The sequence below is a fragment of the Rhinoraja longicauda genome, chromosome 32 (assembly GCF_053455715.1).
Source record: "Rhinoraja longicauda isolate Sanriku21f chromosome 32, sRhiLon1.1, whole genome shotgun sequence".
Lineage (NCBI taxonomy): Eukaryota > Metazoa > Chordata > Chondrichthyes > Rajiformes > Arhynchobatidae > Rhinoraja > Rhinoraja longicauda.
Window position 1 is genome coordinate 27,818,054 of NC_135984.1, and position 18,849 is coordinate 27,836,902.

At 42.0% G+C, this 18,849-nt stretch overlaps 1 protein-coding gene across 1 annotated transcript in view; it reads right to left on the reverse strand.

Moving 5' to 3' along the window:
* The window catches only part of arhgap32b (Rho GTPase activating protein 32b), a 415,224-nt gene that overhangs the window by 378,573 nt on the left and 17,802 nt on the right, over positions 1-18,849 (reverse strand). The window contains exon 2 of the mRNA XM_078426922.1: positions 8,717-8,795. The gene's annotated coding sequence lies outside the window, so the exon portion shown is untranslated. The remainder of the gene's footprint in view (positions 1-8,716; positions 8,796-18,849) is intronic.

Sequence of the window (18,849 nt, forward strand, 5' to 3'; positions counted from 1 at the left end):
TATGATATGATGCTGCCTGTGTCTATCTTCAGTTTAAACCAGCATCTGCAGTTCCTTCCTACATAGTAAAATATCAACAGTTGGTACACAACCGAAACCAGGATTAGGAACCTAGACCAGGTGGTTGTGGCCCAAGGTATAATAAATGTTTTCAAAATACAGACTAGGGGGGGGGAGGCAGTGTCCATTATTGCCGATTGTCTGCCATAATCGAGTAAGGGATTACTATTGAAAAATAGTACAAACAACAAGCAACTACATTGCTAGTTAATACACAAAAGGACACAAAGTGGCAGATCAGGCAGCATCTCTGGAGAACATGAATAGGTGACATTCTGGGTCCTTGGTTGGTACTGGAATCCAGCTGATGACCAGGGGAGAGGCAATGACCCGTGCAGTCATTGGTCTCGGGCCAAGAGCGGCCGGTGTGCAGGTATGGGTCAGCAACGGTGGTGGCAGCTAATGCGGTGGTGATAGTGTTGGTGGCGGCAGCAGCTGTGGTGGCGGTGGCGACTACTACAGCAGTGGTGATCGCAGCAGCAGTGACGACTGTGGTAGTAGTGGTGTGGCGGCAGGAGCGGCCAGAGGCGGCATGGGCCAGGATGGCCCGGGCAGCCCAGCCTGGCGGTGCAGTTCGGTGGATCAGTCCACTATAACCGAAATCCATTATAAAGAGGTCCGTAAAAATGAGGGTCTACTGTACATAAAACTACACCTATATTACACCTTATATTACACGCCATCATCGGTTTTTAGAGGCAAGCTAAACAATCTTAATATATGGCTGGTATTGCAGCTGGACCAAAGTCCCGAAGGTTGGGCGGAAAGATCAAGTACGTGGATAGTCTTGTGGCTGGAACATAGCGATCTGTGTGGCCAATTGTCCCGTTTACTGTTGCCATGGGTCTTACGCACTACTTTCAATGGTGAAACAAGTAGCAAGCTGGTCATTCTCCTCCCAACAAGGCTGCAGTAAACCAAAAGCGTAAATCATGCTTATTTTCACAAGCCAAAACATACAAGCAGAAGCTACTTATAAGTAATATCCATGGAAGGGTTGACCGCTATATACGATTGCGGCTTTTGTGTCATTGCCAATGACCTTAACATTTATCCTCATTGCTATCAATGGGAACATTATGTCCCTATCCCTTGAAACATGTAATAAAACAATATAAATTTACTAGCGAGTGCATTCTCGAAATGAATGTGACATGATAAACCATAAAAGAATATAAACAGGCTGTGAAATGTGCCTCCATTACATCTGAAGGTCACAGTGAACCTGCCTTCAGATGTGGTGGAGGCAGGTCCCACTGTGGCCTTCAAAAAAGAATTTGGTGAAATATATAATGAGGAAAAATATGCAAGGCTGAAGGAAGTGAATGGTTGCAACCAGATAATGTTTGGCTCTATTAGCCAAATAGTCTCCTTCTGTGCTGTAATTATTCTATGATGCACTGCTTTTGAAAGATCAACTTGGGAAAGTCAGGCTTCATTTATTACCATTGTTAGACAAAGCATTTCTTTAAGAATATTAGTGATTTGCGCACTATTTTGAGTTGTTGAAATTCAGCAGAGGTAGGTATGCCTGCAAACGACTGGACTGCCAAAAAGACAAAAAAGCTTCATGGCTCTAGGCCATAGGTTTGGAAACTTTCCCAAACTAAGACTTTGGGAGAAATTAAGTAGATTCCTTTCATAGCATTTCGCACAAAGCTAGTCATGGCACTGTAACTTAATAAGTTTGAGTTCATTCCATAGCTTGTCTCAACTGAATAACTTCAGCCTTTCAATATCTCTATGGGAAGTCTGAGAATCACTGAAGTGAATATTGAAGTTTCCCAAAAGTTTGGGAAATGGGTCCTGAATATGACACTGAGGGCAAGGACAGAAGTGCAAAATACCACCTCAGTAGGCTTCTTTATGGAACAGTTTCAGTTTTATCACAAAAATATGCCAAATTTATTCCTTTCCCTATGAGCTCAACATTCAGACAATTAAATCAGCAGTAGGGTCTCTAAGAAGATTGTTAAAAATTAACATTTTGTGGTTGGGTCACTTGAATTTGACAAATCATATGACAATTGTGAGCATTAATTTCCTTTTACATGCAGTTGAAACTGAATCCTAAATTTAATTTTAAGCTTTAACAAATTTGTTTTGAAAAACAAATGCTGCCGCTGGCGAGAGCCAGAGATTTACGAGAATGATCCCAGGGATGATTGGGTTAACATACGAGTGTTTGAAGGCTATGGGCCTGGAACCGCTGGAGTTTAGCAGGACGAGGGGGGATCTCATTGACACCTACCAAATAATGAAAGGCCGAGATAGAGTGGATGTGGAGAAGATGTTTCTAGTAGTGGAAGAATCTAAAACCAGAGGGCCTAGCCTCGGATTAAAAGGATGTAGCTTCAAAATAGAGGCGAGGGGGGATTTCTTTAGCCACAAGGTTGTGAATGCGACAGCAGTGGAGGCAGTCTTGGGTATTTTTAAAATTGATTGTTTCTTGATCAGTAAGGGTGTCAACGGTCATGGGGAGGCAGGAGAATAGGTTGAAGGGAAAAAGTAGAACAGCCATGAACGAAGGGCGGAGTAAACTCGATGAGCCAAATGAGTCTAGGTCATATAGAGTGTTAAAACCTAGCTCTCAGCTCTACTTTCTTTACGCCTATGACAATATGGCTAAGCTTATATCCAATGCCATCTATAAACTTGTTTATATGACACTACGGAGGTTGGCCGATTCACAGATAAGAGCACATACAGGAGAGAGATAAAAAACTTGTTCAAGCGGTGCCACGATAACAACCTCTCAATCAACGTCACCAAAACCAAGCAACAAATCGTTGACTTCAGAAATGGGAAGTCTGAAGACAATGCACCAGTTTTCATTGGGTCAGCGGAGTGTTAGCAACGTGAAATTCGAGGATGTCAATATCCCGGATGACAAACCCTCATTTTGTCCTTCAGGCTTTCCCACACTTACACTACTTTTAGTTTTGTGTTCCGACAAAGGGTCTCCGACCTGAAGTGATAACTGCTTCTCTTTTCACTGAGCAGTATTTTTACTACTATTTGTCCCTCCTGCTCCCTCACCTTTTCCTCTGCTGCTCACTATTTATTTACATTGACCCCAACAAAGTACCCCCTCATTGTCTCCATTGCTCAATGTATGCCTTCTTTGCTGTTTCACAAGTGCTTGATGTCATTTTTGCTCGCTTGTTCATCCCTTGTTCATTCAGTGCTCAATCACATTGGTATTGGTATATTATTATCACATGTACCGAGGTACAATGCAAAACTGTTTTGCTATCCAGGCAAATCATACCATATATGGCAATGCAAAAGAAAGATATTGGAGACACACGAGCAGCAGAGCAAAACAAATTGTTGAGTCTGAAGAAGCATCCTGCCCCAAAGTGTCACAAGTCCATTCCCGCCACAGAAGCTGCCTGACACAAAGTTCCTCAAGCACTTTGAGGTTTGTGCAAAAGATAGTATTACAATCGCAGAGTACAGATTAAATAAAAAGTGCTAGGCCACATTGAGGTAGATTGGAAGATCTGGAATACAAGGGCATGGAAGAAGCTGTTCTTGAATCTGATGATACATGCTTTCAAGCTTTTTTACCTTAAGCCTGATGCGAGAGGGGAGAAGAGAGAATGGCCAGGGTGTGCATGATCGTTGGTCACCTTGGCTGCCTTCTCAAGTTAGTGTGAAGGATGGAGTCTGTTGGGTGGGATGGAGGTGGGGCAAGCTAGGTGACTGGCTTGCGTAATAGATTGGGCTGCATTCACAATTCTCTGCAGTTTCTTGTGGTCTTGGCAAAGCAGTTGTCAAATCTAGATGGGATGTATTGATTTAATTATCTCTGATACTTCTCCACTGCTCTCTCACTTACTTGCTCACTTTTCAATTTATTCAGCATTTCATCGTACTTTGCCTGCAATCTCAATATCTCCGGCATTTAAACCTCTGGTTTGCATTGGACAGTCAAGGGTTAGAATATCACGGAGCTGAGACAACTGTATTCTGCACTTAACACATCCTCAAATTGGAATATGTGTATAAATATGATACTGGGACATAGAAGCGTGACATAGACACCCAAAAATTAATTGTTGTAAAAACCAATGCAAACACATTTATTTACAAGTTTGACAACCGTCTGACTCTATCAAAAAGAAAGAAAGATAGTTCCACAACCGCAAGTAGTTTTTTTCAGGTAATTTAAAATTTACCATAAAAGTGTTAATGTACGTAACATGGTGTCTTAATGGCATTTTATTGCAATGGTAGAACTTCTTTTTTCTAATTCATTAAAGGGTAGTTATTCATCCTATCCGTGGCGGTCCACAATGAAATTGGACAGTAAACCAATTTATTTACCGTCAGGCCATTTGACAGGTAGATTGGAGGCAACAGTTTGACAGCGTGGGAATTTTCGCGATGTTTTTGGCCTCCGCCATTACATGTAAAGTGGTCTCCAAACCCAGATATTCAACCCAGAAACCAGATATGCATCTCCCTTACATTTTCAAAGAATGCCCACACACTTTTCACAAAAATTCACGTAACCACTTAAATTTTTAAATTTTTTAATACAGCTCTTAGTAAACTGGAAGTAAATCCGGAAGTAATCCGGAAGTAAATCCGGATTATTCCTTGTTACAGTGATGCTTGGTTTTTAAGTAACCCATACAAGGTGTTATAGTTCAAAACTCTCAAGTACTTACCGACTTGTCAGTGATTTCAGCGAAAATTAGGACGCCGGAGAAGCATTGACAGCGTGGGAATTTTCACGATGTTTCAGAAGGGTGTAATCTTGACCTGACTCGGTCAGTATCTCCCCCAAAATACATTTAAAATACAAACAAAATCTTGCCTTTCAAAACGCAAACAAGATGGTGTCCGATAGGTAGCTTTCATTAGGAAGATAGCGCTGGACAATTGAACGTCTCCTGTATTTAAACAGCAGACGCTCCGAAGACACGAAGGGTCATCAGGCTGCAGCACCGTCAGCAGGAAACTGACAAACTACACTTACACTTACTTATAAAATGTTTTTATAAGTTGACAAATCCACCAGACATGAAAACAGCGGGTTAATGATGCCTGCTTATGTACGTAACGATTTGGACACGGAGCACAAAGTAAGCACATTATGTCTCGTTTGCTTTAAAGTATGTTGAGTTAAGAATTTTTGGACATATATATTTTTTTTACTTGGCTTGAGCATCATAGAAACAAATGAATATCGATCCGAAAAATATTCATTTTTCATGATTTCCAACGGCATCTTACGTACTTAACTCTCAGGACACGATGAGTTACGTACATGAGCATGATATTTTTTACTCTCCCAAATTAATATGTGCAACTAATTTCTCCAAGCAAAGTCGGGTTTGGAAAGGCATATCAAAGGTCCTCAAAAAAAATTTGTTTAGACAAATGTAGGCCATTACGATACGTATATATTTTCACATAAGTTATGATGTGTAAAAAATGTCACATTTTTGTGTTCAATTATGGGTCAAAATCAAAATTTTACAACAGTTGAAGAAAGTCTGGAACCATAAGTTTATATTATGTATTACATGGCTATATGAAGTACCACATACAAGCAAAACTTTCCCATCAAGTAAACAGAATATACTTTTGCAGACAAATGAAAATAACATTAAAAAATCTCTCCAGTATCATATTTTTATACATTTACAAAATACGATCAACAATAAGAGGCAAGGTCATACTTTAGATGCTCAAAGCTTTATAAAACAAAATACTGGATTCAAAAGGACAGTCAACATCTGGGCAAGAGAGAAAAACTGAGATGACATTTTAGGTCAATTACCTTAAATCAGAAATAGAAAAAGCTAAAGATATAATTAGTTTGAATCTAGATCTAGTAGGAACTTACAGTGAGGGGAGAAAGGGACAAAAGAAACTCCTGTTCTAGAGGAGGGGGGGATTAAACAAAAGGAATGATGATTCAAGGTGTAGTGGAACAATAATGGGGCGAATGAAGAAACCATGAGGCTGGAAGAGATCAATTTGAGCAGAAGTATTACCTGAGGTTGTTGAGCAATATAGAGTGCAAAAGACAGTAAAATTTCAAACAGAAAGACAAAACGGCATACTTCAAGCTTACATGACGACATAAATTGGAACGGTACTAGCCCTCAAGCCTGCTCTGCCATTCAGTGAAATCTTGGCCAATCTGTTCCTGGTCCTGTTCATTTCCCCCCACAAGTCTCAAAAACACTGAAGTCCAAAAAATTGTCGAACTTAGCCTCAGTTTCCACAAGACAAAGGCATACAACCCTCAGATGAAACAAAATACTCCCCATCTCTATCATTAACTGAAAGGCCACTTATTCTGAAATTAATCCTAAATTCCCCCAACACACAAAACACCATTTTTGAATCTACTGTCAAGAACACTCGGGAATCATCTCAGAAGTCAAGCTAGTGAACCTTCTCTCAGCTGCCTCCAAAACTAAGTGGTACTTCAGGTGCTATCTCATCAAGGTAATGTAACATTGTAGCAGGATTTCCCTACTTTGGTATTCGAGCACCCTTGCAATAAAGGATAGCATTGTATTTGCCTTCTTAATTCATTGCTGCACTTGATTTCCAATTTTGTGTTTCATGTACGAGGCAGCATCTTATAATTATTACACGTGGAAATACATTGCTTAATCAAGCTTTCTTTGTTCAATGCAAGGGAGAAAATATAGCCAATAATTAAAGGAAAAGGGCAACCAGAAATTCAGGAGACAAACTTGCTGATTGCAAGGTAGTGTTCAAGAAGGTCACCTTCCAATTTTTTTCACGTTTTCATTGAGGCAACAATATGTTCAGCAAAAATCTGTGCACTATCCTGAATGTACTGCAAGTATCTTGTCTCTTCTGCAAGGATTGTTTTCTGGAGATGTTTGATGGTTCTATCAAGAGATGTCCTATAATTTCCTATTTCATAAAGCATGGGAACCTCCTTCCCTCTCTCAATGCTGGCGAGCATCAATGCAACTTTATTAAAAAACTTTGTACCACTTTACTGCAGACAGGCAATGTCTCATTGCTGGCTTAATTTTATAAGCAGATTCATTGAAATTTTACAATTGGTTCAGCCTACAAATGATCCTACAAATCATGGATCTTCAAGTACATATCCAAGAAACTTTAAAGTTTCTGATGATAATCCTACACATGCAATATCTCATCAAGATTAGGCACTATGCTAACCATATAACCTCAGATCAGCAAACGATAATTATGTGGTCTGTGGGTCTTCGACTATAAACCACAACTTCCACAGGAGACAGAATTCATATTTCTGTACATTACTGATCTGCAAGTACATATGTGACAGAGGAATGGTTTCAGATTTTCTTCACCTATATTACGAGTTTCTCAGTTTGCCATTTCATTGAGCTATGATACTGTACTAGGTCATGCATATAGAGAAAGAATTTAAGATTTGTCTGCCTTGTTGAAATCTCAGTCTCAAGAATACAACATTTTATCATTTTGTACATTTCTAATCTTCCGTAATTTTAAAGTGCAGACATTGATGCATTTTTACACAAAGAACAATTATGAATTGCTATATTAGCCTCAACTAGTTTTGTATACTGGACCATGTTTATTGAATCACTAAATATTATAATGTAAATAGAAACCATAGGTATTAGTTTACTGGTCCACTGTGTAGCAGCTCTGGACAGTGACCAAATTTATCTGCTTCCCAAAAGTACTGTACGTTACTTCTTTTAAGTATCTATCAGTCCCTTTTTGAAAGTTTGTGTACAGTTTGTATACTGCTTCAACCATCCTTTTAGGAGACGCATTCAAATCTATATATTGATTGACCCATCTTCAGGTAACGTCTCCTGAAATTATAATCCTTCATCTGAAATCCATTATAATCTTGAAAGTTTCAAAAATATGTTCTGCTCTTCTCTATGAAGATAATATCTATAATGAGTTAAAATGATGTCTGCAAAAAACTCAAAAGCAAATAAACTGGTCTTACATCTTTATTTTTCAACTATAACAGAAATTTAAATTCCCCAAAATTACCAGGTGCCCTGCTGCAGACAGGAATTGTAAAATTTGTTGCGATTAGAGTTTTCTGTAAGAAGGTAGCAGTTGAATTTGTACCTCAACTAGGATGAAATTTGGCCCAAAGTCATGAAACTGAGTGAGCTGTGTATACAGAAATTACATGTACGAGTAATTCAACAATTAAAACAACTGCCTGGGATTACAGGGAAAACCTCTAAATATGGAGACAAAATCATTTTAAGAAAAAATGTGAAATAAACATCGTCACAATCTACAAACGGATCAGTTGCCAGGTTTTCTGCACAAACACAGAAAAACAAAAAATTGAAAAAGCTTAATGAGAAAGCTTCACTTTTATCACAAAAAAAATGACAGACTTTGCATCACAGTTCAGATTTTTTCTATAGTAAAGGTGCGTCATAAAAACAAACTCAAATTACTTAAAGAGCTCAAGTAGTTCACACTTAACTGCAATGGAATAAAAATATGATATATGATATGATATATGATACAAATATATGATATGATATGATATGATATGAAGACGATTTCCAGCAGAGAACCAAGGACACTGGCTTTGTATGCAAAAATAAACAGGTCAGATTTTGGTTTAAAATGTTAGAGATGAATTTCATTCACTTACTGGATAGAGAAGAATTCAGCAGTATTTCCTGCACAGGTCTCAGCATCATAGTTCACGATCCTCCTTGCTAGGACTAGTCCTACAAAAAGGCAGAGATAGATTTCATGAGTGACGCAGCAGATCAGCAGAATCCTTCAACCTCCAGGGACCAATTCAGCTATGGCTGCGAACTTAAAAGCTCGAAGCAAAAAGGACCAAAGCATCATCTTAAATTATTTATTGTACAAAAGACCAGACTGCTTTTACTGGAAATGGGAAAGCATCATGAGAGTGCAGCAGATCCCGCTTTCCAAAACAGAGTTGAGCTAAACAGAAAGCTTGATCATACGTTGCACCAAAGTGAATCAAAATCTAAAAATTAGCTGCTCACATTTTCCCCTTGAACAATTCATTTATCCAACATAAATATGCAAACTGCACACTTAAAAATGCAATAAGTAAATACAATGAAACATGCCACAGGATAACAAAGAATCACGATAAAAACTAGGATAAGAACTGCCACTATCTCTAAACTCAAAGCACAAAGATAACAGGTGAAATAAGCCAGAAGGCCTCACCAGGTCGCAGAAAATTTAAATACATCAATAAATTTTGCTGAATGTTAAAATTAAAAGAACATTTCTCACCAAAACTGCACACACATTCTCATCAGGATAGAATTTCATGAAGAGAGTATGTGTCTGCATTCCTTTAGGCTTCACTCCAGCTGTTACGGGCAGGTAGAAACTGCAAACACCCACATCTTGCTGCAATTCCATCATGTAGCACAACATGTTTTTTTAAAACCCAGCCAGATAACCTAAAGACAAGCCGACAGCAGATCCTATACCATGGCCCCAAGTAGATACAGGCTGATCAGCAAACCCACACCAGCCACAGCTGCAGAGATGGAAGCCAGACAGTGTGTATTTTAGTTATACCCAAGGTCAGGTTAAGGTAACCCAGCCACAATACAACCTTAGCTCTGCCCTCCCCCAGCTAACAGATAATTCTCAACAATTCCATCACTTTTCACAGCCTGACCAACTCACACCACAATTTCTTGTCTTGCCAGAATTTAAGTGGTCTTAAACTACTTCAACACCATCACAAATATTCCAGTTCTACAAGTAACTCTACCAAACTCCTCCTCAGAAATTTTACACTTTAAGAATTATAAACATTCATCATTTCATTACAAACATTTATCCAGATAAATTATCAACTATCTTGGAAACTTTGTACCTTAATTAAATCACCAATGGGTTTAATAATCATCCAACCTAAATGCAAACAAAAATCATGCAAACTATATGACAATGTTTGAGCACTCTCAACTGAGCTGCGAAAGGGGATGGGCCTTGGCATCAAACTGGCAATGCCACCAGAGGATTCGGGTGTGGGAGACAGATGTTTCACACTGGGTGCACCTTTGTGCAGCTATAATACAGGAGAAATAGCTGGGTGTTAATGTTCAACCATGATGAAACTGGTCAGATATTGGATAAACTTAGAAATGAATAGTGAGCTAACACAACCTGATCTGAGAAAGCTAATAACACTATGCATCAAAACTATTAATCTTACAAAAGGGGGCTGCCGTGACCTAATCAAGTCAATTTATAGAGATTGAAAGCATGGAAGTTTGCCATTCAACCCCATTATGCCCGTGCCTAAGCTAGCTCTTGCATGATACAGTTCAAAACTGATCGCACTATCCATGTTCTAATTGCAGCTCAAAAATCTCTTGTTTCAGTCTCCAATTCCACATATCTCCGACATTATCCTCCTGTTGCTTGTAGATTGAATGCAATTGTCTTGTCACAAGAAACAGAAGCTGAAATCATACAAACCACAAAATGCTGGAAAAACTCAGGCAGCATCTGTGGAGGAAATGGGCAGACAAGGTTTTTAGGTCGGGACCCTAAGACTGATGTAGTGCATAGATGGGGGAGATAAAGCTGGAAAAGAGAGCTGGAGTGGGACAGAGCTATCCAAGTGATGTGGATACAGGTGAGGTGAAAGGTGATTGGCAAAATGAGTGGAATGACAAAACCTAGTGATTAAAAGGAGACAAATGGGTGTCAGATTAGGAGAGAACGAGTGGAGTGAAATCTAAAGCCGGAGGGAGAGATATGGGTGAGTCAGGTGGTGGGAGAAATGTGTGCAGTAGATGAGGTTAGAGATGCACGTGAACCTCTGTCTCACCTGGAAGGACTGCTGGGATCCATGGATGGAGGTGAGGGAGAAGGTATAGGGACAGATGTTACATCTCCTGTGGTCACTGGTGAAAGTACCTTGGGAGGGGAAGGTTTGGGTGGGAAGGGATAAGTGAACCAAAGAATTGCCGAGGAAGCAGTCTCTGCAGAAGACAGAAAGGGATCACATTGGAGGTGATGGAAATTCTGGAGGATGATGCGTTGGATATGGAGACTGGTGGGGTGAAACGTGAAGACCAGGGAAGTACTATCGTTAAATCAACACAAAATGCTGGAGTAACTCAGCCGGGACAGGCAAATTATCTTTGCAAACTAGGGGGTGGGGGGGAAATTGGGGGGAGGGCGAAAGCAGAATGATTAGCCATGATTTCAGATAGTGAAGATAGTTGTGAAAGATTGCAGCAGGATCTGGATTGATTGGCCAGGTGGGCTGAGGAATGGTTGATGGAATTTAATACTGAGAAGTGTGAGGTGTTGCATTTTGGAATGTCTAACAGCGGCAGGGCCTACACAGGACCTACACAGTGAACGGTAGGCCTCTGGGAAATGTTGTGGAGCAGAGGGATCTATGAGTGCAGGTACATGGGTCCTTGAAAGTTGAGTTTTAAGTAGATAAGTTTTAAAAGTTTTTGACGCATTGGCCTTCATCAGTCAGAGTATTGAGTATAAAAGTTAGGAGGTAGACACAAAATGTTGGAGTAACTTAGCGGGACAGGCAGCATCTCTGGAGAGAAGGAATGGGTGACGTTTTGGGTCAAGACCCTTCTGAAATAGAGTCATAACGTCACCCATTCCTTCTCTCCAGAGATGCTGCCTGTCCCGCTGAGATACTCCAGCATTTTGTGTCTACCTTTGATTTAAACCAGCATCTGCAGTTCAAGATTCAAGATATCTTTATTTGTCACCCAAAAAACTTATTTTTTGGACGAAATTCAGTCACCCACAGTCCAACAATAAAAGCATTAAAATAGGCAAATTACACAATAAAAGCATTAAAATAGGCAAATTACACAACCCCAACCAACACACACAAAAAAGAAACATCCATCACAGTGAGTCTCCTCCAGTCCCCTCCTCACTGTGATGGAAGGCCACAATGTCTTTTCCCTTCCCCTGCCGTCTTCTCCCGCGGTCAGGCTGTTGTGGTTGCAGGCCGCGCCGGACGGTGAAATGTCCGCGGCGGGCCGACCCAAGTCCCGCGATTCGGGGCGGGCGAACACGCTGCCGCTGCCAGAGCTCCCGATGTCGGCATCCACGCGGCCCGAGCCTAAGGCGAGTCACAGCCGCTCCCGCAGCCTCCGAGGACGGCCGGCTCCGCTGATGGTAAGTCCGGTCGGCTCCGCTGATGGTAAGTCCAGTCCGCGGGCTCTGCGAACCAGAGCCCTGGAGGCCGCCAGCTCCAGGAGTTGGGCCGATGGTAGGCCGCAGCACGAACGGAGACCCGACCCAGAAAACAAAGGACGGGTCTCCGTTCGGAAGGGACAAATTTACAATTTTACAATTCCCCCCCTCCCCCCCACACATAGTACACAAACACAAAAACACGACATCACATCTACACTTAAGACAAAAAAAACAACAAAACACAAAGACAAACGGACCGCAGGTAAGCCGCAGCTGCTAGGGCAGCGCAGCCATTCTAAGTGTTCTTTCCTACACTTAGAAGTTGGGAGGTCATGTTGCAGTTGTATAAGACATTGGTGAGACTGCATTTAGAATATTGTGTTCAGGTCTGGGCACCATGTTATAGGAAAGATATTGTCAAGCTTGAAAGGGTTCAGAGAAGGTTTACGAGGATGGTGCCAGGACTAGAGGGTGTGAGCTATAGCGAGAGGTTGAGAAGGTTGGGTCTTTATTCCTTGGAGCGCAGGAGGATGAGGGGTGTATAAAATCATGAGAGGAATAGATCAGGTGCACAGTCTCTTGCCCAGAGTAGGGGAATCGAGGACCAGAGGACCTAGGTTCAAGCTGAAGGGGAAAAGATTTAATAGGAATCTGAGGAGTAACTTATTCACACAAAGGGCGGTGGGTGGATGGAACAAGCTGCCAGAGAGCTGACTAGTTGAGGCTGGGGTATCCCAACATTTAAGAAACAGTTGGACAGATACATGGATAGGACAGGTTTGGAGGGATATGGACCAGGCGCAGGCAGGTGGGACTAGTGTAGCTGAGACATGTTGGCCGGTGTGGGCAGGTTGGGCCGAAGGGCCTGTTTCCACACTATGACTCTATTTCATTAAATGGCAAAGCAGAGGTAAGCTCGAGCCCCATACACATAATTAAGTTCTATTTAGCCAGAGGAGGGTGGGAGCAGGTATCTGGTGAGAAGAGCTGCTTGCTTTGTTCAAATGCTGATAATACAGCAGCATTGTCCACGGGTTTAACAATAGTATCTTCTTGTGATCGGAAATAGATATTTCACACACACCCTTTCCTAACCTCCAAGCAGGCATGCTGCTAATACTTCAATGGCACACACAGTAAATCTCCGTTCATTTGGCACGCTCCCTATTTTGGTGGGGCTGGTTGAGTAGATTTTCCAGACTTATGGATGTTATTTCTATTAATATCCCAACAGTTTTAATGTAACCTGCCCCAGTATGCGTTCACGTGGCGGCGCCTAACGGCAGCGGCTGACTAGCAGTCTGTCCGTCTTTTTTTCCCCCTTTTTTTGTTGTGTGTCGGTGTTGGGATGGTTTTTATATCTATTTTTTTGGTTGTGTATGTGTGGGAGGGGGTGGTGGTGTGGGTGGGTGGGTGTGGGGGAACTTTTCTCTTCCTCACGGCGCGGGGTGCGGCTCGGCTGCGGGGCCTAACATCGCCCGCTGCGGCTTGGCCGCTGGACTTTACATCCCGGTGCGGCTTGGCCGCTGGACTTAACAGTGCGTCTCGGCTGCGGGGCTTAACATCGCCCGGTGCAGCTCGGCTGCGGGACTTTTCACCGCTGGTGCGGCTCGACCACGGGGCTTAACATCGCCCGGTGCGGCTCGACCACGGGGCTTAACATCGCCCGGTGCAGCTCGGCTGCGGGACTTTTCACCGCTGGTGCGGCTCGACCACGGGACTTAACATCGCCCGGTGCGGCTCGGCCGCGGGGCTTAACATCGCCCGGTGCAGCTCGGCTGCGGGGCTTTTCACCGCTGGTGCGGCTCGGCTGCGGGACTTAACATCGCCCGGTGCGGCTCGGCCGCGGGGCGTAACATCGCCCGGTGCAGCTCGGCTGCGGGGCTTTTCATCGCTGGTGCGGCTCGGCTGCGGACTTGACATCGCCCGGTGCGGCTCGACCACGGGACTTAGCTGCGCAAGGCTTGGTCGCGGGCCTTTCATCGCCCGGTTCGGCCGCGAGACGTTTCAGCGCCCGGTGCGGGGACTGTGCGGGTTGGTCGGGGACGAGCTGTCTGTCCGTGGGCGTGGGGAAGAGAGTGGAAGTTTTGTTGCCTCCATCACAGTGAGGGGGTGTTTGGAGTCACTGTGATGGACGATTGTGTTGGGGTTATGTGTCTTGTGTTCTTTTTTTTTTCTATGACTGCTATGTAGTTTCGTTCGGTACTTCGGTACTGAACGACAAATAAAGCTCTGTTATACCTGTTATGCTCAAAAGAAGCATGGGATAAAGAGCTGGCTGAGTTTAAAGGCAATGCTGGAAACAGAGTCCCATTGCATTTACGAGTGCACTGGATTTTAAAGTACAGGAAGCATTACTGTTAGCCAGATGACAACTGACTGGCATTTTGAAATAATTAGATAGCAGATCAGAGTTTTACTGTAGTTAGAAATTATTGTAAATCATAGAAAATTCACGCGGGCGCTGCAGTTGAAAAGGACTATCCAATCAATAATCACCTTCCACTGCTCGATACATGGTCCTCGAGGTCATTGCTCCTCAAGAACACATCCATGAACTGTTTCATGCGATGATGGGTTCTGCTCTATCACCCTTTACTCCACTGTACTTTCTTTCAATCCTCTAAATGAGGGACCCTTATCACAATTACTTTACTTCTATGCCCTTTTAAGTTTTATTCATACACATATTCTCATTAAAACTCGCTTTACCTTGAAAATTCTCACCATGAATAAGAAAAATAATAAATTGTGCAATCTGGAATAGGTTGGACTCAATATTTCTAATGTAAGCAATAAAACAGATCGTGTCATCAAAGCCTCATTCTCAACAGATTTTCATCGCAGATGGATCTCCATCCTTGCACCTTCCCACATTTAAAGCAATTTTCTCAGACGTCTTTCGGCAGCTATCAAACTAGCCTGCCTTGCATTCCATAATCTCAAAACCAAGTTCCAGGAGGCATCAAATGTTGAGCCCAAATAAAGATTCTGCAACTATAAGACTGAGACAAAACAAAACTATTACTCACCGTAAATGTGTAAACACATCTTTATCATGAACATAAACTCACTAGTCTTTGTAACTGCAGTACGTGGCTAAAGAACATTTTATGATTTCACTTTTGAGAAAAATTATGAAAATACTAAATCTGGCAATGCCTCAAGGTTCTAACCTTCATCTCCACTAATCCTCCAGATCATTCATTGCAATTGAAGATAACACTCACTTCAAATCCAAGCTTTACACTTTCACTTCAACCTCAATTCTGACCACAAATAATGTCATTCATTTCTAAGATGTGTCTATGGTTTCTCTTGTTCAACAATTACAAAACCGAAACTAGAAACTGTGGGTACTAGTTACAACACCATTTCCAGCTGCTTGCTCAATGAATTTACCACCTCATGACCTCAACATCCTGTTCAATTCAAAGCTACATTCAAAGCAACGTACACAACGTACACAATCAGTATACAACGTATTTAAATGTTTCTGAGTTAGATTTGAAGTTGAGTTGAATTTATTTTTAGGTAGACACAAAATGCTGGAGTAACTCACCGGGTCTCTGGAGAGAAGGAATGGGTGACGTTTCAGGTCGAGACACTTCTTCAGACCTTCAAATCTTCAGAATTTAGTTTGGTTTTGCTTAGAGATACAGCGTGGAAACAGACCCTTTGGCCCATTGAGTCTGCGCCGACCACTGATCCCCACACACAAACATCGAACACACACTAGGGACAAATTTACCAAGCCTATTAGCCTACAAACCTGTACGTCTTGGAGTGTGGAGGAAACCAGAGTGCCCAGAGAAAGATTTGGAGAGGACGCAGAAATGATTTACTGGAATGCTGCCTGCATTAAAGGGTATTAGCTGCAAGGAGAGATTTGACAGACTTGGATTGTTTTTTTCTGGAATGCTAGATAGAGCTCCCACAGAAAATCCATGCAGGTCACAGGGAGAACGTACAAACTCCTTACAGACAGCACCTGCAGTCAGGATCAAAACCAGGTCTCCGGCGCAGTAAGGCAGCATCTCTACCGCTGCGCCAACCTGCTGCCCTGCAAGATTGAAGTTCTGATCCTCATCTTCAAATCTTGCCATAACCTACCCCATGCCATCTTCAGAATCTTCAAGCCCCCCATCTTAATTATGCTTTGTTTTCTCCTCTGTTCTGATAGATTAAGGCCATTTATGCTGTATCTACTCATTTCCCTTCCCTTTGGAATTCTCCTCTGAGACTCATGCAACTTGCATCACCATGCTTAGTTTCACCTTGCTCAGCAACTTCTGTTCCTGCGCTGTAAAATATTCTACAAAACCTTTGGCTAAATTCTATACCTTCTTTTCATTAGTGCAGACCAACAATCTATCTCTCGTCTCAAATAAAGTAGAAAATCTCTGTCATTTTTTATGAAACATTGGAGAAACCGCTCAGCAATGTTCCAGAAATTATTGCCTTTCTATACTGAAGCATTCTTTTCACTTGCCTACCTGGATCCCTCTTTTCCCCTTCCACTAACCAGCATTTCCCTCCCTGCAACATAATTTTTTGATCAACAGCTTAAGGGCTCTGAGCTTAAAATCCCAAACTGAGCCTTGATTTGAAGTTTACCAAATTATACCGTCCCTTTTTGGTATGAAATAAGAATGTTGGAAATATTACATTTAGTTACAACCGAAGAGTACGCCTTGTAATTCAACAGTCTGTGCTAAAAATAACAGAATTAACAAGTAATCAGAGCAAAAAAAGGCTGCAACTAAAGCCGGAGCAAGATTTGCTGTATGAACTTTTTTTAGACATTAGCGTACCGAACAAATCCACCCTGTGCATGCCAGGGAATTTTGACGAAAACCTCAATCCCAAACACAACTGTTGATATGTGTTGATTTTGCTAAGCCAAGCAGCACCTGATTTGTACCTCTAACCTGGGAACCAGGGATGTCAATGTAACCAAGCTAAAGCCTTTGTTAAATTATTCAGACAGTCCAGACCTTATGGTCAATGTAACACCTACAGTTTTTCCCTAATTTCCATTGACAAGGTGTCCCCTTGAACACCCGTGACTTCTGTGACCTTACTTCCTTGGTATTATTAGGTAAGAGGTTCCAGAATTTTCTCTGAACAACAGTGAAAGTACATCATTTTTGATGAAGGACTGTGTGCTACTTCAAAGGTAACTGGAAAGTGCTGGTACACCAGTACACTTGCTGTAGTTGCCCTTGCAGATGAGAACATCTGTAGGCTTTCAGAGGTGTTACCAGGTAGCCTTGATGCAATGCATCGCCTCAATGAAAATTTTCACGTTCGCTTTTCTCAGTAGAAAATGTCAAATTAGCACATCAAGAGATGCGTGGGAACAAGTGTCTGAAGCAACGTTCATTGAATCACACTACGCCTACTCTGAACTGGAAGCATGTAAATCCTCTATCCTCCCCCTATCACGCAGCCATGAATATTTAAACAGCTCAAACAAGATTTCAGTCCTATTAAAAAAAACAGCCCATCATTAATTTGGCACTGAACTAGTTATAAGTTCCTGTTCCTAATCATGAGAAAATGGCAAAGTATAAAAGGACTAAACAAAAAAACAAAACTCTGGAGGAACTCAGCGGGTCAGGCAGCATCTGTGGAGGGCATGGACAGATGAAGTTTCGGATCGGGATCTTTCTTCAAACTGATGCGGGTAGGTGGGATAAAAACTTAGAAAGGAAAGGTTAGGTGGGACAAATCCTGGCGAGTAATAGGTGGATGTACAGATGAAGAGGATTGGATTGGCACATGGGTGGAGTAAATGACAAAAGGATTTGGAGAGACGAAAAGATTAAATTCAGCTACCAGACCCTGCACAACTGTTACTGATCATACTCAAATGAATGATGGTAAGTGCAGGGCAACACGTCCCTGTGAAACTACCATGCCATCACACCAATTCCAGAGGAAAAATGGAAAACAGAGACCAATGGGCTCTTTAAAATGAGATTGTGGTTTGCATCGTGAAAAGGATAACTAGAAAGAACATAACCATAACATTACAAAATGTAGTTGCAGCAAAATATATTGCCCTCCAATGGTCTATTCACAGACTTAATTTACATATGTCCTACAGATAAAAATAAGTTTCCAATTGCTCGGTGGGCAATGGCAATAACAGAGATCATTGGCCCATATCTCCCAAAGCCCAATTTGCCACTTAGAATTTAAAAAAGTGCTGGAGTCACTGTGTCAGGAGCGTCTCTGGAGAACATAAATAGGTGACATTTTGGGTTGGGATTTGGGGGGCTCACCAGCACCAAATGCAGTGAAAGCTATAGTCACTAATCCTTCGCACCAAATAGCAAGACAGCAAGACCCAAAAAATGAATAGCCCTCAGTTGGCGTAGAATAAACCCTCATCCCACAGACTGTGATAGAAGGGATAGAGTTCTGCCTCCTCTTACATTATCAAATAGTACATTTTAAAAAACTATCTCTGTAATCTATGCGGGAGCAGTCTCTGCGGAAGACAGGAAGGGGTGAGAATGGAAAGATGTGATTAGTGGTGGGATCATGTTGGAGGTGACAAAAATGTCGGAGGATGATATG